Source organism: Euphorbia lathyris, chromosome 4, assembly GCF_963576675.1.
Source record: "Euphorbia lathyris chromosome 4, ddEupLath1.1, whole genome shotgun sequence".
In the NCBI taxonomy this organism is placed as follows: Eukaryota; Viridiplantae; Streptophyta; class Magnoliopsida; order Malpighiales; family Euphorbiaceae; genus Euphorbia; species Euphorbia lathyris.
In genome coordinates this window covers 8,479,651-8,503,686 of record NC_088913.1, presented here as the reverse complement: position 1 = coordinate 8,503,686, position 24,036 = coordinate 8,479,651, and the positions used below count along the sequence as shown (strand labels likewise).

The 24,036-nt window shown below is 33.4% G+C and overlaps 2 long non-coding RNA genes across 5 annotated transcripts; one reads left to right on the top strand and one right to left on the bottom strand.

Moving 5' to 3' along the window:
* The first annotated feature begins 4,531 nt into the window (after positions 1–4,531).
* On the top strand, positions 4,532–11,851 carry LOC136227770 (uncharacterized). Its single transcript, XR_010688220.1, has 3 exons — positions 4,532–4,611; positions 4,778–4,831; positions 11,222–11,851. It is a non-coding gene; the product is annotated as an uncharacterized lncRNA (long non-coding RNA).
* A 7,464-nt stretch (positions 11,852–19,315) lies between these two features.
* Positions 19,316–23,596, bottom strand: LOC136225888 (uncharacterized). 4 transcript variants are annotated; one of them, XR_010687354.1, is made up of 5 exons: positions 23,397–23,596; positions 23,255–23,314; positions 19,771–20,148; positions 19,572–19,650; positions 19,316–19,479 (listed from the first exon to the last, which is right to left on the bottom strand). It is a non-coding gene; the product is annotated as an uncharacterized lncRNA (long non-coding RNA). The 4 variants fall into 4 exon arrangements; XR_010687356.1 differs by having other exon boundaries at positions 19,572–19,831; positions 20,039–20,148; XR_010687355.1 differs by having other exon boundaries at positions 20,039–20,148.
* Positions 23,597–24,036: the final 440 nt, after the last annotated feature.

Sequence of the window (24,036 nt, the reverse complement as noted above, 5' to 3'; positions counted from 1 at the left end):
ACTTGTTAAATTAACAACCAGAAATTGTACTTTTATGCCTAATGGAATGGTAAATTGGGAATGCCTCACAGAATTGGCTATGGTTTCTTGTAAGTTGCCTGATCAAGCAATGGAACATATTCTTTCTGGTAGTCCGTTGCTCAAATCCTTAGAATTTATAGGACACTTTTCTGATGTTGTAATTTCATGTCCAAAGCTTGAAAAACTGATTATTCTTTGTAGTTTGGGACGAGTTAGAAATGCTAAATTACTGAATTTGTCATCTTCACTTTATGCTACTATTGATTTTTATGATCCGGGGTTTCACGATCTGGAGCTTAAAACTTGGATTAAAGACATTCTTCATCAGCTTCAACATATCAAAGAGCTAGAACTTGGGAGATACTTTATCAAGCTAACTTTTATAAAGAATAAAAAAACATTGCATCCTTTTTTTATATGAATAGGTGTAATATTTTTAAATTTTAAAATGAATTATTGCAATATATTTTTTTTTTTTGAATTTTCTTTTCCACATTATGCTTTCAGGTTCTATCAAGTTTAGCTTACATGAGATATCTCTTTTTACTGGTGTTAAACATCAAAAGCTTGATTTTGGATTATCCTACTATGATGAATGCCAAATTTGGAATTGCATGTGTACTTAGTAGTTCACATGTGCTTGAGAAATTAGTTATTAATGTATCACACTATAATCGGGTAATTTTTTGAACCTTCTAAATGTCAAATTTAATTCAATAATCATTGTGGAATAAATGGTTTAACCATTCTATGAGTTTCCTCAATTTTATGTTTATAAAGAAAATGTAACGATAGAAAATGTCACTAGTTTTCCATATATTAAGTACCTTGTCCTAACCTTTTCTTCTCTTTTATCTCTAGGAATATTGTAATTTCCTTCAGCTGACCAATTTTGGAGACAACTACTAGAATTTCAATAGGAATGTCTTTTATTGTTTGTCATCACATCTAAAGACTATAAAGATCACTGGTTGTCCAGATAAGGATTTGTTAATCTTTATTGAATTTCTACTCAAGAATGCAAAAGTGTTAGAGAAGATGGTGTTAGAATTTGAAGATCATGTAACCACTTTTGAGTTCAAAGCATTAGAAAAACGATTGATGAGGTTGCGAAGATGTTCTAAAAATACCATTATTGAGGTTATACTCAGAAAGTAAATATTGAAGATTTTAGAGGTTTTTGTGGTTCATTAGTAACTTGCTTTTATAAACTAAATTGGACTTGATTTTGTTGACATTTGGTAATGATGTTAATGTTTTAATGACTGTTTGGATGTTGATTGTTAAACTTTTTCTTCATGTCATTTTTTCAATTAGTACACTATGTAAAATGTTTAAATGGTTTGTAGGTGAGCATTATTTTTAATTTGGTACTGAATGGTTAAATCAAATGTATTTTAGATATTATTTTAAAAATATTACACTCTTAAGAAAACCATGTATACAACTAACTATATAAGTCTGATTTCTTGTTCTGTTCCCATTACTATGTAGCAACAAGTAAAATTCCGTCTTTAATGTTGTTATTCCAATTTAGTATGTCATTGCAATTTCAACTAGAAGTCTGAAAGAAAGTAGATTAGAAGTTGAGTAGACAGAAAGGAAAGCATATATGATTATTGACAGTTTGATTTCTGCACTACAAGAAAAACAAACAATAGTGAGGAAAAAATAATGAGTGGGGAGAAAATCGCTCATTAAAAGCATACTTTTTATACTTTTAATGGGTGGAAATAAAAACTGGTAACTATTAGTCTTAAAAAACTTAACTTTACTCAATTTTCTAATGTTACGCTCATTATAGGTGCTAACTTTTTGAGCGGGATACATTCCCACCCAAACAAAACCTAACTGCAGTCCACCTCTGTGCTCCACGAAACTACCGCTCTCTCCCTCTCTCTCGCCTCTCTCTTTCATTAGCTCTGGAAATCATTCTCTTATACCGATTAGCTCTAGGAACCATCCTCGTCCACCACTATTTTCATATTTCGGTCAATTTGACAAACCCCACAATCGACTGGAACAAGAATCTGTAAGCTCCATTTTGTTTGAGATTGTTGCCCTCGGTACTCTTTTCCTCAAAATCAGAGTTTCTCTAGTTTGCAAATTAAGTAGAAGTTTCCTATGCTTGCTTTCCTTTTTTTTTGTTCGACTTTGTTAGACTTTTGCTAACAATATGTTTGTTTGAACAATTTTACAGATACAATCTTTCAATTTTGGGGCTTTGAATTAATTACTTGAACCCTCTTGTGCAGTACAAAGAGAAGCATCGTTATATGGGTGGGTTTCTCTGAAATATGTTTTACTTTGTAAAAGTTTTCATGAATTTCAATTGCACAGATAGGCATTAGGACTGAATTTCAATCTTGTCTGTGTCTTGGAATGACTCTGTATGATGAATTAAACTTTTCCAATGATGAGAATTGAGAAGAATTAATAATTTCCCCGCAAATTAATATCAATTCCCTTGTCCTGATTGGATATACTTCTATTGATATAGTGAAATTTATTTTAATTTGTATATGAGGAGAAAGACAGTAATTTTAAGCACTTTTATTCTTCACTCTTATAACTTGCCTTTTATTTCACTAATTAGAAGAATTATTATTTGAATAAAACTAGGAAGAGTATAGTACCATTTCATACTTGAATACTAAGTTTGGCATAGAAAATTCCTAATACAGACACTGTAAAATGAATGAGAAGCAAACCATACTAGTGTGTCAAATGGGTGCACATAGTCCTTTCCTCTTGATTTCACTTGCTTTCACTGAGCCTGGCCTTTCTTTTCTCAATAAAGTAAAACACAAACAAGGGTATGACAGAGAAAGCACTGAAGCAAACAGAGGCAATATCAACGGAGACATGACGGCCGGTGATGGCCTTGACCTCCAAGAGTTTTTCTGTTTCATGAGTATAGGTATTCTGACCATAAGCAACCTCATGTTTATCAAAGTTGAAAGCATAGACACATACGAAGTACGTAGCAGACGGCACACCATGCTCAATAGTCCATGTGTAACTTTAGTTCTTGTTTGAAGAAGTGTAAGGCATATTAACGATTTTGAATTGGCAAGTCTTGTCCTTAGATAGACGATCCTCTGTTTTTCTCCATGAAACTGGTGTATACGTGTCATTTAAATAATAGAGAACTCAATTGATTCGATGTAGCTGTCAAGTGGTTCCTCCTAAAGAATAGTTCACAGTCCCGGCTCTGCTTCACTCTTCCTCTCGTTTATTCTTCGTAATTGCTGTTAATGTTTGACTTTCTCTAATTCTTTTTGGATATTTGAATTCGAGTTGTGAATAATTTTCTAAATTTCTCTTTAGCAGATTTTGAGAGCGTATTTCGTGAGAGACGAGGGCTCGATCTCACTTGGATTATCGAACCCACCTGGTCTCTTTATTGGATCCTTAGCTCTAACTTTGATTGCTGCACCGTTGTCCACGCTTTTTTCTCTCTTGGTCTAAGTTGTCTAAAGCTAAGGTACTTGGATTACATTTTATAGCTCTTAAATGCTTCAAATATTATTATATAGATAATGTACATGAAATTATTATAATCTTCTGCTGAATTTAACTTCTTTTAGTACTGGATTCTCTGTTTTTCCAATAGAAATATTTGATACACTTGTTTTTCTATTTTTAGTCTGTTAGTTGGTGTTATTGAAATTTTAGGTTTTACTTTTGATGCACAAATTTTTTTAGTATATCACTTGTTATGTTCTTCTTTCTACGGCATTCTTCATCATTTGGAATATTTCCACAAGCTAAGGTAGTTTCATCTGAGAAATTGAGTCTTTAATCCAAGTTTTTATTGTAAATTCAATCATCATTATTAGGTGTCTAATTAATACTTAAATGCCTAGTGTGCAGTGTCTGTATCCACTTAATTGAAGAAGGATTTACAAGTTAATAGCAGTAAGAATGGCTGTCCTGCAGATTCTAGCAGTGAATATCTTTTTGCAATTCGTTACGCTTCAATTAATTTAGTTTGCCATTGGATATTCGAACTTAGTGATTGGTGTGAATTATTGTTATTTAAGGTTAGAATTCTGATTTGGCAATTTGAGTTATTGACTTGATTGATTGGAATATTTGAGAAATTTTGTTGATTAATGCAATTAGGTTGAGCATATGATGAACTATTATTTTAAGCCTAGTTCTAGTATAGTTTATTAGTTGAGATTAATGTTACAATTCTGCTTTTGGCAATTTCAATTCCTAGTTAAAGTTGAGTTCACTAGTTGAGATTTAATGTTGAAATTCGAAAATCCTTTTTCAATAAATGCTTTTTTGCTTGTTAAGGTGGTGAATTTCTCTTCAAAAATCATACTTTAAAAGCCTTTTCTAAGTTGGTGATAAGTTTGTGTCTCCATGCATTTTTGTTTGTGTAATCCATCTAAATAAGAGCAAAAAAATACAATTAAGTTGAATTGGGAAGAGAAAGTTAATTGATGGCAAATTTTACTGTATAACTATACACTCTGTTTCTAATTTCTGCAGTGGACAAATTCCTTTCAAATTGATTTGCAATATTACACAAGAACTCGTGATTATACTGATATTCATCTCCTCGGTTGTGGCCTAGTAAGTTGGACTCTTAATTTTTTTTTTGTCTATTCTTTCTTCTCATTGTGTTAGTGGATATTCAATGCTTCTATTCTGCTATTTATTTATATTATTCAAAAGGTTAGTAATTGGAAAGAGTATATATCGCTCGGTCATTAAAGTAGTTTACTATTGTTAATTACAGCTGCACAGGGAAACTTGAGCGGCATATATCTGATTGAGAAAACTTTAGCTATATGTAAGACATTCCAAGCTTCCAAGCATATATCATACAAAAGCTTTTTTATACCGCATATTCACCGACTGATACCACCTTTGTCACGACCCAAACTAGGCCATGACCGGCGCATAAATTAAGTAATCTTTAATCTATGCTAGCCTTAATTCTGAACTAATAGAAATTCCAAAATTTACTAACCGAATATCAAAGTCATCTCGATTACATCAATAAACCTTAAAAAAATCAAACTATTCAAGTCCAATCTTAATAATCAAAAGTCTCCAAAAATAAGATAAAGCTAAATCATTAAGTAGTCTCTTTCACATCAATCCAAGGGTTACCTCACGAACATGGACCTTAATCTGAAAAAGAAATATTCAACGTGGTATTAGATTTTCGTCTATACGAGTGAAAACCTCAGTGAGCAGTAGTTATAGCACACGGCAGAAAGGAACATGCAGACAGGCTGATACTTTTAAATTATGACAAATATAGTTTCAAATATAGTATTCAAAATCAGTTAAACAAAACGGTCAATATTAGATAATCAAATCAAAGTACTGGTAATCAATTGTCAAAGATAATACTGAAGCCTTTCAAAATATCAAATATTAGAATAATCAAAAAATAAGACAGAACCTTTAAAAACACATGGTACAGTGTAACAGAGTGGTGGTACTGTACACCACTAGGGCCAGATAAATGGTAAGCGCTACCAATAACAGATACAAATAACAGATAATCGCCTTCACCGATCTTATGCATGATTCTAATGCTGACACAACTGACGACAAACTGACAACTGACAACCTGACTCAAAGACAAATGCAAGGACCTAATGTTATGAAGATCGGTGAGGGGCCAGATAACAGATACATATATACTGAGCACTTGTACCAGTTTGAAAACATATAGTATACATATATAAATCAGGTCTGTTCCCGGAATATACGCTCTAATACTAAGGATATTTAGTAAACATGAGGTTTAAGCTATACGTTTTTAGGAACGAAAATATACAGTCAAACGCTAATTTTTGGATAACAGTTTTTCAGTCTAATATTTCAATCAAACAGTGTCATGTACTATAATTACCACTCACCTGAAAGTTCGAGCAGACACGAGGCTATGAGTGTTCGATTTAATCAACTTGCGGATTATCGTAATTTCCTATTGGTTCAATGGAAATGAGAAAAATAAATTAACCAATCTTAATTAAATCAACACTAGTGGAAGCAATTATTGGTAAAAAAAAAATAAGTCAATAAATAATAAGAGAAAACCCAACTCCATCACTATAATTTATATGTTTCAATATAGTTTAAATAGGTAGAAAGAGTTTGGAAAGAGTTGTATTATATATATATATAATATATTCTAAATGGGTATGATAGCTAGGTAGGAATGATGAAATGTTTCCTGGACAATGTAGAGACATGTTAAATCAAAGGTTTGAAACTTCCACTTCATTTTCCATTTTCCAAGATATAAAATATTCATAGTATTATATATATTTTTTTGAAGACCCACAAAGAAAATGGATAAAAAAACCTCCACTCACAATTGAAAATAATCAATTCATAGCATTAGATCCTATATAGGTTTTATTTTATTTTTTTAAAACAATAGAACTTACCTTACAAAGATGGAGTGGCCTTGGGAAGAAGAAAATCTTTCTTCGAACTTGAATCAGGGAAGAAGATTTTTTATCAATGCAGTCTACGAAGGAAGACAACGGCGGCAAAAGAAGAAAAAGATAGTTTTCTTTTCTTTTCTTTTTAGTGTAGAAGTAGGTTTACTTTCTTTTTGCGAGGGCTTTGGTTTTTTTTTTTTTTTTTTTTATAAATCACTAAGTTATAAAATATATCATTTATAAAAAAAAACTTTATAAACTGTAAAATATATATAATTTGGTATTTTTAATTCATGTAACAAAATTTTTAAAAAAATACGTTTGGCTCAAGACAGGGTTATTACATTCTTCCCCCCTAAGAAAAATTCGGTCCCCGAATTTAAATTACTAGGACACTAACCTGAACTGTCAAATAAATGAGGATATATAACTCGCATCTCAGATTCAGTCTTCCAAGTGGCTTCACTATTAGAGTGGTTTTGCCACAGAACTTTAACTAAAGGAACTTCTTTGGACCGTAGCTTGCAGACTTGGCTATCTAAGATCTTTATTGGTTGCTCGTCATATGACAAGTCATCTCTAACTTGAATAGTTTATGCAACTGCACCAATCCTTTCAAGAATCTCAAACGGGCCTACATAACGCGGACTCAATTTTCCTTTCTTGCCAAACCGCATGATCCCTTTCATCGGAGAGACCTTCAGAAACACATGATCATCGATCGGAAATTCTACATTCTTGCGTCTCGGATCAACATAACTCTTTTGCCTACTCTGAGCTGTTAAGAGTCTATCACGGATAACACGAACTTTATCTGAAGTCAACTGTATCAACTCAGGTCTAGTGAGTCTCCTTTCTCCAACCTCATCCCAACAAATCGGCGACCGACACTTACGACCATACAAAGCTTCATAAGGTGCCATCTCAATGCTAGCCTGATAGCTATTGTTATAAGCAAACTCTACCAAAGGCAAATGATGATCCCAATTTTGGTCAAAATCAAAAATACAAGCTCGAAGCATATCCTCTAAAGTCTGAATAGTCCTTTCGGACTGTCCGTCCGTCTGAGGATGAAAAGCGGTGTTAAACTGAAGTTTTGTACCAAGTGCTTCTTGAAATTTCTTCCAGAACCGAGAAGTGAATTGAGTACCACGATCTGACACAATAGACTGGAACTCCATGAAGTCTGACAATCTCATCAATGTATAACTGAGCAAGCTTAGAGAAATCATAAGTTGTCTTCACATGAAGAAAATAAGCAGGCTTAGTTAAACGGTCGACTATCACCCAAATGGAATCGTACCCTCCCCTAGTGCGAGGCAATCCTACCACGAAGTCCATAGCAATATTCTCCCACTTCCACTCAGGAATGGGTAGTGGTTGAAGCAACCCAGACGGTCTCTGATGTTCTGCCTTTACTTGTTGGCAAGTAAGGCATTTAGCAACAAAGTCTGCAACATCTCTCTTTATTCCACTCCACCAGTATAACTCCTTTAAATCTCTATACATCTTAGTGGAACCAGGATGAACTGTATAAGCTGAACAATGTGCTTCCTCCAAAATTTCCCTTTTTAAATCATCAATATCAGGAACACACAGTCTAGTCCCATAACGAAGAACTTCATCATCACCAATCACGAAGTCCTGAACCTTACCCTGACAAACACCATCCCTAACTTTACACAATTGAGGATCTTCTTATTGGGCTGCCTTGATTCTATCTAATAGAATAGGTCCACGAAAATGAGCTACTAACACTTCAGATGTTGCCTCAAATTTTACTCCTTGATCAAACAATTCATGAATGTCACTAATCAAAGGTCTCCTCACTACGGAAAGATGAGCTAAGCTACCTAGAGATTTCCTACATAACGCATCTGCTACAACGTTTGCTTTCCCTGGATGGTACTGAATTGTGCAATCATAATCCTTGAGAAACTCCACCCATCTTCTCTGCCTCAGATTCAAATCACGCTGATCAAAGATGTACTTGAGACTTTTATGGTCAGTGAAAATCTCACATGTCTCCCCATACAAGTAATGTCTCCATATCTTCAGGGCAAAGATCACTGCTGCCATTTCCAAATCATGAGTTGGATAATTCTTTTCGTGCTGCTTTAATTGGCGAGAAGCATACGCAATCACATGACCATGTTGCATCAATACACAACCCAGACCAACCCTTGAAGCATCACAAAATACGGTGTAGCCCCCCGTTCCACATGGAAGGGCTAACACATGTGCTGAAGTCAAATGAACTTTCAATTCTTCAAAACTCTTCTCACACGCTTCTGACCACTGAAACTTCACATTCTTCTGGGTTAACTTGGTTAGAGGAGAAGCTATTTGATTTCTACATTTTTAGTCACTTTCATAAATTAAATCTAGCCAATTAATGTTCATCTACCAGCGTCTAACTCGGATTTTTCAATTTATGACATTTCACATTTCTAATATAAATCAACCCTTACGCGCGAGAATATCAAATGTGTAATTTTCGCATATCATCATCATCTCTAAAGAAAACATATTTCTTTTATGGCCAAGTCTTTAAAATTCAAACCAATTTTTTTTTTTTAGACTTTCGTTGTGGCTTACACGTTGCCACTGGTACAAGTAGGTCTATTGCCTCTGAAGTGACCGTGTTCTTATAACCGGATGTATCTTCAATTAGCACATGTACCAACACATGCCAAAAGGCAATTAATCTGTTTAAACAAACAGAACAAGACAGTAATTGACAACTTTTCCTTCCTGGAATTCCAAACAAACGAAGTTAGAATCGGAAACTTATAATTTGTTTAAACAAACAGATACATAACTGATAATGAACAAAAATACAAACTATTAATGTAAAGTTGTCCTCCAATCTGTCCCAGTATAATATTTCAATTATACTTTGTTTGTCAATACAGTCTATCAAAATTTTCCTGTACGTCTCTTTGGAAAAATTGAAAACAATAATATCAACTTCAATGGATTTGATTAGAAGGACATTTCGTGATCATAATTTCTTCTTCTCTTTTTGATGTTCTCCTAATTTACCATGAAACTAGAAAGTAGGCCAAGTTTTGTAAAAAAACAAAATAACCATAGCGGGCACCATAAAGACAAATGAAAAAAATATTATTAGGAATAGCAATTATAATTTGAATGCATGCACCAGCAAAAAAAGCATTTATAATAATTCCTTGTAAGTAATCAAATTTCTGATAAACCAAGGGCATAAATCAATCAAGCTTGCTCACAAAAGAACCATTTCCTGGTTCGTTTTTGTCATTCACCCATTTCTCAAACATCAAACCTCTCTATTTTGACTAATGCCTGAGATTCTATGAAATATATACTAACAAATATGCAGTCGGTTTGAATAACAAATGTATAACATATACTGTATTTTCAAAAGAAGAACACTTCTTTCAGTCTTAAAGAATGTTAGACACTTAAGAAAACAATTATCTGTTTCTGTCAAATTCATTCCAAATAATACTTATGTGTGTTTTTGAAAATCACATAAAAAATAAAACTTCTGTCTTAAGAATGTTAGACAAACGATTACATCTGTCTTAAAAATGTTAGATGTGATTAACCAAAGAACAAATCAAATACAGAAAAAACATACAAACACTAAAACTAGAATTAAAAGAAAAGAGTTAGACAAATCTGAGACAGATGTCGCTATTGACGATCGTCTCCCAGGATACAACAGATTACGCGAGCGAACTCAACCGTGTGTAGTCTAGTTATCACCGGAGGAGTAAGAAAACAAGACATTATGAACAGACTGATATATAATTTATTCAAAAAATTTCAACAATAATTTATCTACATTAGGTCCAACATCCATCGTATTTTTGGAAGTCATTAAGTTTCATCATATGGTGACCCCAACACCATATTATTTTTAAAGGTAAATAATTTATTAGTCTCCACCTTTTTATGTAACATACTATTTAGTCTCTTTATTTTGAAAAACATATTATAAGGTCCCTAATTTTTATCAATATTCACCATTTGGTCATTTTGTCTATTTTTTTTAGATTTTTGACCAAACTATAATATTGCAAAATGACCATGTTACTCTGTTATTTTCCGTCTATCTATTTATGTCAAAAATAATGGTTAAAAGTAAAAATAATAATTAGATAGAAGGACCAAAGGGTTAACAGTGTGTTTTTGAAAATAAAGGGACTAAACAATGTGTTAGGTAAAAAGTAGGGACTAATAAATTATTTAGCCTATTTATAATGATGGTGAACTCATTTGAAATGTTTTTAATCCTAAAATGGTACTCCCTCCATTCTCAAATAAGTGTAATTTTAGATAATTATTTTTGTTTTTATTTAAGTGTCGTTTTTGTTTTTCAATAAAATTTAGTATAATATTTTTTCTAAGCATTTAAATTTTGCCTTGATTTATGTGGTTTTTTAAACTTTCAAAGTTTCTTCTCCAATCATTTTAGGAGAGAGAATTTTTATTTAGTTAATCCACCTAAATTTATTAATTTAAGTATATATTAATTGTGTTTGTTAATTTGTGTGAAAATTCTAAAATGACACTTATTTGAGAATGGATAGAGTATTTTACATCAAACATCATGCGCCTATACACCTCAAATTTTTGGTTTGTCCTTTTACTCATCTTGTAGCTTATATATAAGCTGTTGTTATTTGCTTTTAAGGCATAAGTGAATATATTATAGATCATATTTCTCAACATTGCAAATATTTTGCTCTTGACTCAACAATAGATAATCAGAAAAAAGTTCAGTGCAGCAACGAAGCAAAGGAGTTTTTTTATGAATTTATCAATGAGGACGATGGGAATAGTGGTGACTTTGCCAACATAACTCACCTGAGTGCATTGGCGATGTAGGAATCGGTGTCCCAGATCCCAAACTTGTAATAATCTGTCACCAAAAATCAGATTTGTCACAACTTCTAATAATAACGACATATCCATTTATTGCAATGGAAACAGAACAATAGAGAGTAGCATTTTACATTTAAAAAAAAACAAATGTTCATCTAAAAAACATTTAAACATTTAACCTCAGCATACAAAATGACATGAAGAAACGTTAGAGCCTAAATAGCTTAACGCTGCTAATTAAAATCACTAAACCATAATCATCATCCAAATAGTCCTTAATTAAAACATTATCATCATTACCAAATGTCAACAAAATGCCACAATCAACTTCAATTTAGTTTATAGAAGTAATCAATATAACTAATGAACCACAAAAAGATCAAAAAAACCCTTCCATATCTACTTAGAGTGTAGCAACTCAATAATGGCATTTTTGGAACATCTTGGCAACCTTATAACTTCAACAACAGCTTCAGCCACTTGTGAATTTTGACAATCCATTCTATATAAATAGAACTTGAAAGGATATGTCATTTCACGAACAAACACGACTGTACACGGACTGACACGACTGTTTACGTATGAATACGACTGTTCACGAAGGACACGACAGTTCATGAAAGGAGGTGTTTGTTGGTATTAAAATTAATATATAATTTTATTCAAAATTTTCCAACAAATAATCTGTCACCAAACATCAGATTTGTCATAACTTCTAGAAATAACGACATATCCATATATAGCAACCGAAATAGAACAATAGAGAGCGGCATTTTGCATTGAAGTAAAAAACATAACAGATATTTAATACCAAATTAAAAATGAATATTAATCTACAAAGAATTTAAACATTCAACCTCAACATACAGTACTAATTCAAAAAATGACATGAAGAAACATTAGAGCCTAAATAGCTTAACACTGCTAATTAAAATCACTAAACCATAATCATCATCCATATAGTCCTTAAATCAACTTCATTTTAGTTTATAGAAGTAATCAATATAACTAATGAACCACAAAAAGATCAAAAAACCCTTGCATGTCTACTTAGGGTGTAGCAACTCAATAATGGCATTTTTGGAACATCTTGGCAACCTTATCAATCTTTGTTCCAAAGCTTCGAGTTCAAAAGTTGTTACACATCTTCCAATTTGACTACCATCTTTTCCAACACTCTTGCATTCTTGAGTAGAAATTCAACAAACAATAACACAACCTCATCTGGACAGCCAATGATTATAATAGCCTTTAGATGCGATGATAAACAATCAAAGACAGTCGTATTGGAATTCCAGTAGTTTTCTCCAAAATCAGTCGTATTGGGGAAATTATCATATATCTAAAGATGAAACAAAAAAAATTGTTACGACAATGTACTTCTTTTATGAAAACTCATGAAATTAACATATTAAAACATTTTCTATTGTTCCTTTTGCTTTATAAACATAAAATAGAGAAAACTCACCAAATGTCAACCATTTAATCCACAATAATACTTGAATTAAATTTGACAACTAGAATTAAAAGGTTGCAAAAATTACCCGATCATAATGCCAAACACTAATAGCTAATTTCTCAAGCACATGTGAACTACGAAGTAGACTTGCAATTCCAAATCTCGGGTTCATCGTACTAGGATAATCCAAAATCAAGCATTTGATGTTTAACACAGGTAAAGACGGATATCCCATGGAAACTAATTTGAGAGAACCTGCAACCATAATGTGGAATAAAAAATTCACTAAAGAATATACTTCATTGTTAAATTTAAACATAATGTGGAATAAAAAAGGATGAAATGTTTTGTCAAAAAAAAAAGGATGAAATGTTTTTTATTCTTTATAACTTACCTTCATAAAGGATCTCCCAAGTGTTAACTGTTTGATATGCCGAAGCTGTTGAAGAATGTCTTTAATCCAACTTTTATGAATTTCTTGATCTGAAATTTTATACTCCTCCTGACCGTAAAACTGGGGACCGTAAAAATCAATAGTAGCACAAAATAAAGATGACAGATTCAGTAATTTAACAGTTCTAACTGGTCCCAAACTATTAAGAATAATCAGTTTTTCAAGCTTTGGACATGAAATTACAACATCAGAAACAGGTCCTATAACCAATCTTTTGAAAGATTCAGAAGCAATAACCAGCCGTGAAATCCCATCACAGTTTATTAATTCAAATGATTCCAGTAACAAACAACCAGCCACAACATTTTCAATCACTTGAGTAACCAGCTTTGAATCACATGTAAAAGTCACAATATTAAGATTCAAAGATAATTCCTCAAGCTTTGAACATGATATTTCGAAAGCTGAAATAAAAACAGTCATTATCAGAAAATCTCACACCCGCATTATGATGACAGAGAATTCTTTTCAAAGATTTGGAAACAATAATCAGCTTATCAAACTCATAAAGACTGTCAATCAATTCTAACGATTTGAGCAACGGACTGCCAGAGAGAATATGTTCCATCGCTTGATCAGGCAACTTACAAGAAACCATAGCCAATTCTGTGAGGCATTCCCAATTTACCTTTCCATTAGGCATAAAAGTACAATTTTGGGTTGTTAATTTAACAAGTGAAGCACTGTTGAAAAGGAATTCCGGCAACGTGTATTCTCCCAATAAAGTCAAGCCTAAGTCCTCCACATACTTTCTTGTTGCAAAACGGATTATAGCATCAATCTGAGGATCCTTGTCATGGCTACAAGGATGATCAATGTGGAATTTTTTGATCTTAGAGCAGTTGTGGAGATTTAAGGTATTGTCAATGATACTAAGGGAGTTTTCAGTAGATATACCAGTGTAATGGAAGATGAGAACTGGAACACTAGTCCATTGATTCTGCCAGCATTTTGATAGAATTCCAGTTCGAATAACTTCTTTTGTTGACGGCAAAAAAGAGAGGATATGGTGAACGAGACAATCTGGCAAATCACTGATTCGGTCTAGATTCTCCGGCTCCACCTTCAACCTTTTGCTTCCCATTTCGACTCAGAAGATGTACTTAACTAAACCTATGTTGCTTTGGAAGAAGATGGAACCAGGCCATATATATATATATAATACAATGTGTGTGTCTCTTTGAGTCCCCTGAAATTTGAAAATTATTGTGCCACTTCGAGCTCCGTGTAGTTCATAATTACTCATTAGGCATTAAATGTAACCAAAAAAAAAATTAATTGTATTATTATTTTTTATGTTATCATCAAGTTTTTTTTTTTTTTAAAGAATGTTTCTTCTTTTTAATTTAGAAATATTTTCAAATTTTAATAAAATAGCTAAATTTTCAATTGATTAAATTGGAATAATCAAATCAACTAAATCTATTCTTAATAGTCAATTCTACATTTATCAAAGTATAAAGAATCCTTACCATTTCAACATATATTAGGGAAACAAAATTACCCTTTTATTTATTTTTTAATATGAAAGTAATAAATTACCTTTAATTATATAAATAAATAAATGTTTGTTTACACAATTTTCACCTCATATTCAAATAATAACACAACACATAAACCAAACAGACCTCAAATATGCATTGTATATTCTTGATATTCATATATTTGTCTATATTAATTAAAAAAAATTCTACTATTATTTTCTATTAAATTTTTATTATCATTTTTATTAATCTCTAATGTAATGTCTTTAAATTATAGATTACTACATTATGAATTTTTTATTTTTCAGAAAATGTATTTTTTTCATTTCATCCATAAAATTTATTGGATAAAATAAATACTTTTGTAATTTTATATAATTGTACTCCTATTTTTTAATTATTAAAATATTTTTCATTCACGTTTTAATAAATAATATAATTATATAAAACTTAATAAATAAATTAGTTAATATTGAAGAGATTATGATTATATAGAAAAAAATACGTTAAAATTGGAAAATTAAATGTTATTATTAAAACATATAGTACACAATAATTTAGTACAATATTTTAAAGTTTATTTAGTTTAATTTAGAATGAAAGTGTACGTTGATAGCTTGGGATGCAAGCTATTTATAGTCATGTAGTCGTAACCCTCAGTAACTAGAAAGTCTCCATTAATGCCTCATTAATGGCGGTTACTGGTCTTATTCATGTACGACCGTTAGCTAATTAATGGGTTATTAATTGTCTTTACGGGGATCTGCGTATTTACCCTCTGGGCGGATCGTGGCATAATGGCGGGTCTCCCATAGGGTTGACTATGGATAGCGTGTGGAGGAATCCCTGCGATTCGCCTCTGTAGTAGCTTATGCGATACGCCATAGCTTTCTCGACTACTTGGATACGCGGTCGTTTTGGCTAATATCCATTTTGGTCCCGTAAATAATATCTCGATGTTATCAGAAGCCCCCCCTAAAGTTGCGTTGAAGTCCTTTAGGGCTTTTGATCTTCCTGTCGTGCCGTCAATAGTTGTCTAATTGATGGGTGCTCTGTTCCAGGCCATCCATCGAGTGGCAGGTGTCAGGGACGCACCGTTCGAGGTAAGTGGCGGTTTCCTTTTAAATTCTTTTTTCTCTCTCTTCCCCTTCACTTTGTCATTTGCTTCATTTTTTCCCTGCGTTTTTCTAGAGCTTTCTTCGTGTCAAGAACTTTGAGTATTTGAAGCTTTCGACATTTCATGTAAGTTTATTCTTTCGTCTTGTTTTCGTTTTCATCTAGATTTTTATGAGTACCTCTTCTGGTTCTACCACTAAACTCTTCGGTGTGACCCCTTCCTCTGACCCTTGATTTAGCTGGACTTCTTCTGAGAGTTCTGATTCCTCTGAGAGTACCCCTAGTTGCGATCTATCTGAGTTAAGGAATACGGTGAGGGAGTGTAGGAACCGTCGTCCCCGTTTAGTTAAAATTCAGAACTCTTCCACCGCTGCAGCTCGAATTGCTCCGGCGATAGACCCCAGGACCTTTTCCAGTATGTAGGCTTCCCCTTCGACTCCGATTAGAAAGAACAAGCCTCGCGCAGAGACCACTTCGTCTCGCATGAACGCCGCGGATCTTGCTGATTTGGCAGATCGATATCCATGGATTAAGAATTATGAGACTGAGTTGGCGGCTGCTCATCAGCGACCCGCCTGTCCCCCTAGGGGATTCCTTTCTGTGTACATGAGTCATGTGGAGAGAGGATTCCGCCTTCCTCTTCCCCGGATGATGAGAGAAATTTTGGACTACTTTGGGATCACCGTTTGCCAGCTGCATCCAAACGGCTAGTTGGACATAGCTTTAGATTGCTTTTTAGCTTCAAATTTGGGGGTAACCTGCACTCCTCGGGTCTTTCAATCTCTTCACAAGCCCTCAAAGCGCCAAACAGAATCTTTCAATACTTTCGTCAAATTCCAGGGTTATTCGCCCTTTAGCGATAAGATGTCGAACGTCCATTTTTGGGAGGAAAAGTTTTTCTTTGTCAAAGTGGCGGAGGGCGAATCTCTGGGATTCCCGTTGAACTGGAACTATAAGCCCCAACACATGGCTGGAGATCTGCGCATACTGACTGACCGTGATGAGAAAGTGGTGGGTCTTATGAAGAGTATTAAAACAGACTTCTGGACATACGGCGATGCTCTGGAATTCATGATGAATGACATTCCTTTAGTCCGTCGAGTGGGGACTGAGATTACTTACACGAAGTTTTACTCAATTTGATGAAGGTACTTTTATTCTTTCCTTGAACCTTGATTATTTTGTTGTTCCCTTGTCAGGGGTTTGTCTAAGGCCAGTCGCGCTCTTATAGAGAAGCGTAAAAAATAGAAGGCGTTAGAGGCCCAGAAAGATGCGCAGGTGGCGGATCCCAGTAAGAGCTCTGAGAAACACCCTTTAGTGGGAGCTGCGGATCCCCCCGTTAAGAAGAGGAGAATAGCCCCTGCTGGGCGGATGGAGATTCACCTGTTGCCATTCGAGGAGTGGTTCTGTATGCCCATAGGACAGGACATTCATTAGCTGATCCGCCCACTTTTTGTTATGCTCCCCCAGTCTCTTTTTAATACCTTTAACGATCGTTCGATTTGTAACTTCAGTCATTCCGTTGGATTGGGGGTAGTAAACAGAGGCGAACCTGTTCTGAATGCCTTGACTTTCGCAAAATGCTCTGAACTCTCCATAATCAGTAAAAAAAGGAAAAAATATAAAAGAAAAAAAAAAGAATATTTGGTTTAAAAATCCTAAATAGATTCTTTCACTACAAAAAAAACGTGGATTACCGGCGGACATTACCGGTGGATTCAATCGCGTTGCTGATTACCGGTGGAATAGCAGCGGAATTGATTACGCTGCAGATTACCGGCGGATCAGGGACGATATTGAAAAATGGTTGGTGAATATTAAGCTCAGCAGCGGATTCGTTGGTAAGGATATCCGCCGATAAAATTACCGGCCAATAATTTTACATACCGGCGGAATTCCGTCAGTATGAATAAAAAATAAAAAATAAAAAAATAATTATTTATTATTTATTATTATTATTATTTTAGAATAATCTATTCCTTTTTGGATTAGCGGGAATAGAAAATCATTCTCCCCCCTTTTTTTTCACGTGCTTTTTATTTCCCTTTTCATTTCCCTCCCAAACGACTGTACGTTTTCAACTAGTTGAGTCCTTTCCTCTTTCTCACCTTTCTCTCTCTCAAGCCTCTCCTCTTTCATGGAGAACACACAAGGTGCCAGACTTTTTCTCACTTAAGAACTAGCAAACCCTTTCTATTTGTTTCTCCATTTTTCATTCAACGGCTAATCCCTCACCCGTTTATATTGACCCATTGTTTTTTGGACACAGCAGCTGCGGCCTAGATTTCTCTACCATCAAGCTTTGGATTCTTCTTTGATTTAGGTGAGTGAACTTCTTAATCTTGACTGATTTTTCTTTGATTTGCTTTGATTTTGAATGGGTTTAAAGATTTTCCCCTTAATCTGAGATTTAGGGTTTATAGATTCACATAAAAGGTTGCTCAGCCCTCATGGTTCACTCCTAAAAGGCTGCTCCTTTTGTTTTAATCTTTCATTTTGTTTTTGGGTTTGTGTTTCAGTGTTGTTATTAGGTTGGGGGGGTGGGTTTCAAGGTTTTTGATAAAAAAAATGGAATCGTTCGTAACTCGCAGCGTAGAAGAAATAGAGTAATTAATTACGTAGAGTAATAAGATATGAGTTAATCTTGCTTTTCTTGAGCTTACTGAAGTAAGTTAATCTCACAACAGACAGCAAGAGAAGTCCCCTATTCGTTACCTAATTAATTCTCGGAAAGAAAGGTAATGGAAAGGAAGAAATGTAGTTTTTACTGGAAACCGGAACCCATAGCGTATGAACCTATTGGTAACGCTACTGACCCCATATCTCTTCCACCAGCCCTATAGCCTATTAAATCATAGGGTATTGCGTAGAGTAATAACACTACACCATAAAACCCCTAATGCAACCAAGTGAAATTGTTGGCTTAGACCCCTTTTTGAGTTGCAGTAGGTCAAAAATTGGCCTAACGCAACAAAATTCCAATTGTTGCGGATGCTCCTGTAGCATTATTTGCTAATGCAACAATTTGCAAAGAATAGCAACAATTAACAATTCTTGGATATTTTTTAATTATTTGCAACAAATTTTTGATTAAAGCAACAAATTTACAAAATAATGCAACATGTTATTATTGTTGCATTAAATCAAATGCAACTAATTTATTTAATTTTTGCAACAATTTTAATAGTTTTTGCAACACGAATATTGCTTCTAATGCAACAAATGTTATGAATTTGCAACAATTTTAGTTCGAAGTTGCAACATAATTGATTGAAATTGCAACAATTTTAATTGACTACTGCAACATATTTATTAGCTTTTGCAACAATTTTAACTGGAATCTGCAACATATTTGGTACCTTTTTGCAACATTTATAATTGAATAATGCAACAATTGTAATCGGCAGCTTTTTTGTTGCATTTCTTTTGAATAATTTAAACCTGTAATAAATGCAAATTTTGACTAATTTCGAAAAGTATAATCTGAAATATAATAAATATACTTCTAAACAATGATCCAAAATATACATACACAATCTTTTACAAAATAAGATAGAGTATCATAATATATGTACAATACATAGTTTTCAAAGTCTAAGAAACGACAATCTTTCATTGATATCACTCGTTATCTTCTCCATCATCATCCTGTACAAGAATTGACATTTAACTCATATCAATTGCAAATTCTCATTATGAAATTATATTACAATAATGTACAAGTGATATTATATATTTACCTCAATACTTGGCTCATTCGATACGTTATTTGAAGGAGAGACAGAATCAGCTAAAAAACTAACATTACCCCATTTTACCCTTTAACATGCAAAAAAATAACTAGAATTAGAAGATGCAATTAAAACTGATTTAAGAAAGTTAGAGAAAAATGTTCTGGACAGCTGAACCAAAAAGGACTGGACAGGGTTCAATTCTTACTTGACATCTGTAGTAAGTTAATTGAATTCCTCGAGTCTTAACTCCCTTTTTTGCTATCAAACTTTAATAGGCAAGCTCGTCAATCCAATCAAATAAAAGAAAACAATATTTTCTTTCATTTTTTATGGTGATATAGATAATGCAAGAAGCGAAAATGCAAGCGGAAATGCAATTATTACCCAACTTTTTTATTTTGATATTTTAAATCCAAATTCTACAAACACAGAGTTAGTAAAAAAATTTGAGATTAATTACACGGATAACAAACCTGTAACGGTGGCAGTTAAACCGGTAGCATCAACCCATTGTGTCACTCGTTCTGCAGTCTTCAAATGCTGATATTATAATGGGCTGAAGGTCAATGTCGTTATAAATCCCCTAGGAAGAAAGAAGGAATCCTATAAATAATTACATCCTACCTGACTAAAAAATGAAAATAAATTTCTCAATTGCTTGATACAAAATGCAATTATATTCATCAAATTTGTTAGCCTAATAATGAATAAAGGGTCAAATAGGCCCCTTAAATTGGCATGGATAATCAATTTGGCCCAAATTCATTACCATATGGAATTGGGATACGTTTGAGGAGGTAGTATTCTACTACAGACATGGAAGCAGAAAATGTCATTGCAAATGTAGCGATTGCACTTGACACCTATATATAGTAAATTACATAAACTTAATTAATCTAAAATTAATAATTAAGAAAAATAAGATACGTGAGGAGGGATTCCCGTCTCAAGGAAAAGAGGATCTAAGATGAAACCACCACCAAGACCAAGCAAACCTCCAACAATACCAGCAATTAAACCACATAAACAGTAAACTATCAATTTAGGCACACTCAAATTACTTCATGCCTCTCCTTTTGATGATATCTTTCTTTTTCCCTTATAAATTCTAAATGTTTCATATATAGCTAACCCACTTGTTACTGGCACCTGAATTAATCACTCCAAATTTTACTCATTTTTTTTGTAGATTAGACCGAGATCAAATTAGCCTAGAAAGTACAATTTATTTTTGGTACCTGAAATTTATCATGCTTATACTTTGATACCGGAAATTTATTTTTACACTTAAAAACTACTATTACTTTAAATATTACAATGCACTTTTATATTTTTAATTTTATCCTCGACGTCACTTTCCCTCTTGTCCCCTCTCTCTAAAATTTGGGCTGAATGGATACCCAAAGATTGAATTGGACCAAATTGACTCCCCCTGCCAACTTAAGGAGCCAATTTGACCCTTTATTCGCCTAATAATATAGTCACGTGAACGTATCGAGGGCAAGCAAGCTATCGTGATCTATTCAGACAATAAAAATAGAAAACCTGTAGACGTTATAAAAGTTATGGAATCAACAAAATAAATCAACTAACTCTCTTTTGATTTGATGATTCTTGTACTATTTACCAAACAAAAAGTTATGGCACATCTGCCATAAGTGGCGGTGGTGGTGGTGGACATATATATGCCAATTATGCCATAATATCATTAGTCAGTCTTAATATTGGCTACATTTACAACTCATATAAATTAAGGGACCCTCCTTTATGCTCTGATTTTATCAATTATATATTTCCATGCACCCAATGGCTACTCTATCGTACACTTTACCACTCATAAATGTTTATGGAGAATTTGACAATAATAAAACTTTAAATAAGCAGCATCTCATCACACTATTATACTGCATGCAGATGTTTTACATTTAAAGATACAGAAGGAGTGGCGGAGATGTATTTCCCATTCCGTCTCAATACTTGCAGGGATGAACTTGGAGAATTCTCATTAAAAGATTTAGAGATTTATTCAACCAATTATTCACTTCTCTCTATATTTATTTTATGTATTAAGTTCCATTTCAAACAAAAATATTGTCAACAGTATTTAAAAACAACCAGAAAGCAATAGAACAAAGATAAAGAAATGAAAACATTAACAAAGTATACCAAAAAATGCACGGAAATGAAAACTCGCTGCTGGCGAGCAGTGCATAATCAACTAATTAGTGATTAATTCTAGTCTTCCTCATTCTTGAATGAATATAAACAGATGAGAGATAAGAGGAGGGCTGAGAAAACAGAAGCTCAGCTGCTTGACACATTTGACTATCCCTGGAACAAAGGCAGTAATGGTGATAGACGCCCTAAAGATATCATACAAAAACTTGGTGAAATTGCTTCAAGAAGCTCCTTTAAATTTACAACAATCTTCAAAAAGCTTCTGTTTCTACGTCTTGGTCAAGTGGGTATCAAAATTGAAGCAGGCAAGCCACTATTGCCAGAAGAATGTACAGTGGAAAAAGTTTCCTCCATGGAATTTCAAATTTAGCAGGTGGCAGCCTAGATTACTAGTTTCGGAGAAATCTGGCATTGAAGAGAATTCCTCCAACATATGTGGAATCCTCACAAGTGAAGGTATGGTTTAATTTAGGGATAAGGTACCAAAATAGGTCTAAGGTTTTTGGGGAAGTATCAATTTACGCCCAACGTTCAAAATAGCACCAATATAAGCTTAAGGTTTACAACATAATATTAATTTAGGCTTAACGTTTACAATATAGCATCAATTTAGGCCTCACGTACAAAGTAGCACCAATATAGGCTTAACGTTTATAAAATAATACGAATTTAAGTTTAACGTTTTACAAAATATATACAATTTAAACTAAACTTCACAATTTTAAACTAAACAATATGTAATATATGCAAACTAAAAGTAATTTAAAATTGTGAAGTTTAGTTTAAATTGTATATATTTTGTAAAACGTTAAGCTTAAATTCGTATTATTTTATAAACGTTAAGCCTATATTGGTGCTACTTTGTACGTGAGGCCTAAATTGATGCTATATTGTAAACGTTAAGCCTAAATTGATATTATGTTGTAAACGTTAAGCCTATATTGGAGCTATTTTGAACGTTGGGCCTAAATTAGTACTTTCCCAAAAACCTTAGACCTATTTTGGTACCTTATCCCTTTAATTTGTTACTTGTAGTTGGTTTAAACAAGTGTTTCAAAGTTATCCCAGACCAGTACCCAGACCAAGTCGCCACAATAAAATTCCATTATCAGTCAGGCAGGTAAGATATGCCTTCAGTATAACATGATTAACCTTTTTAGTAAAAATCGGGTAATAGAATACATCTATGGCTCCTAAACTTAGCACAACTAACATTATACTTGCTGCGTTAAATGGAAAGCACTGCTATGATCATTCCATCTAAAAACAAAGTAACCCTCCTCTTGAAACTATTATCCTAAGATTACTACTGACATTCTCGTTTGCAATTTTATTTGGATATAAACTGATGGGTCAATTCAATACTCAAAATTAAAGCTTGACATTTTGATGGCATTTAAAAACAAAAAGGTACACATGAACTGAAACATCATGCACTTTTTATACCTCACTGACCCAATATAAATCCTGGAAAAACAAAGACATTAATCTTCAAGATAACAAGTCCTTACCGAGAAGCCGACACCAACACGAAAAGAAGCACCACAGCAGATTGATAGATCGGAGCAGATCTGCAGCCACCAAAGAAGGGAGAAGGTTCAGATTCATACCCAAAAAACTCAGAAATAAATCAAAGGAAGAAGAGAAATTTACCGAAAAAGAACCAAACGGACGGAGAAAGTGAGAAGCAGCAACTGCTAACATCAAATCGCCTTCTTTAATCCGTGGGATCTAATATCTATCCCCTTTCTTAAGGAGAGCTGTCGTGCTTAGGGAAAGAACAAAAGAGATGTAGAGAAGAGGGAGGAAGCCATGGAAGGTGTCGTGTTTTCTGAACGAAAGGAAGAATGGAGGAGGAGTTGAACCGCTGGGAAATGGGTAAAGAGTAACCCTTGTTTATTATTCCCAACTTACCCCTACAAATTACAGATTACCCCCTCCTGTTTTATCAATCCTTAAATTTGACCCCAACTTTCTTTTAATCTCTTCAATCATGTTCTTCCATATATCAATTTAGACCCAATTGTTTAAATATGATTCGATTAAACCCCTATGCATTACAATTACCTACTTTAGATCATTGAAACTTCAATTTAACCTTCAAAACATTTTTTTATTATCTATGCTTTGTGAAATGGAGTCTTTTTTTTATTAATTTTGATAAATAAATTCAAATTAATTTGTGCAAAGCACCATAAAAAGGTAAGAAGAAACATTTCATATAAAAATTTGAAAATTTCTTTTACAAGTTTATATATTAATAAAAAAAATTAATATTTAATATTGTATAACT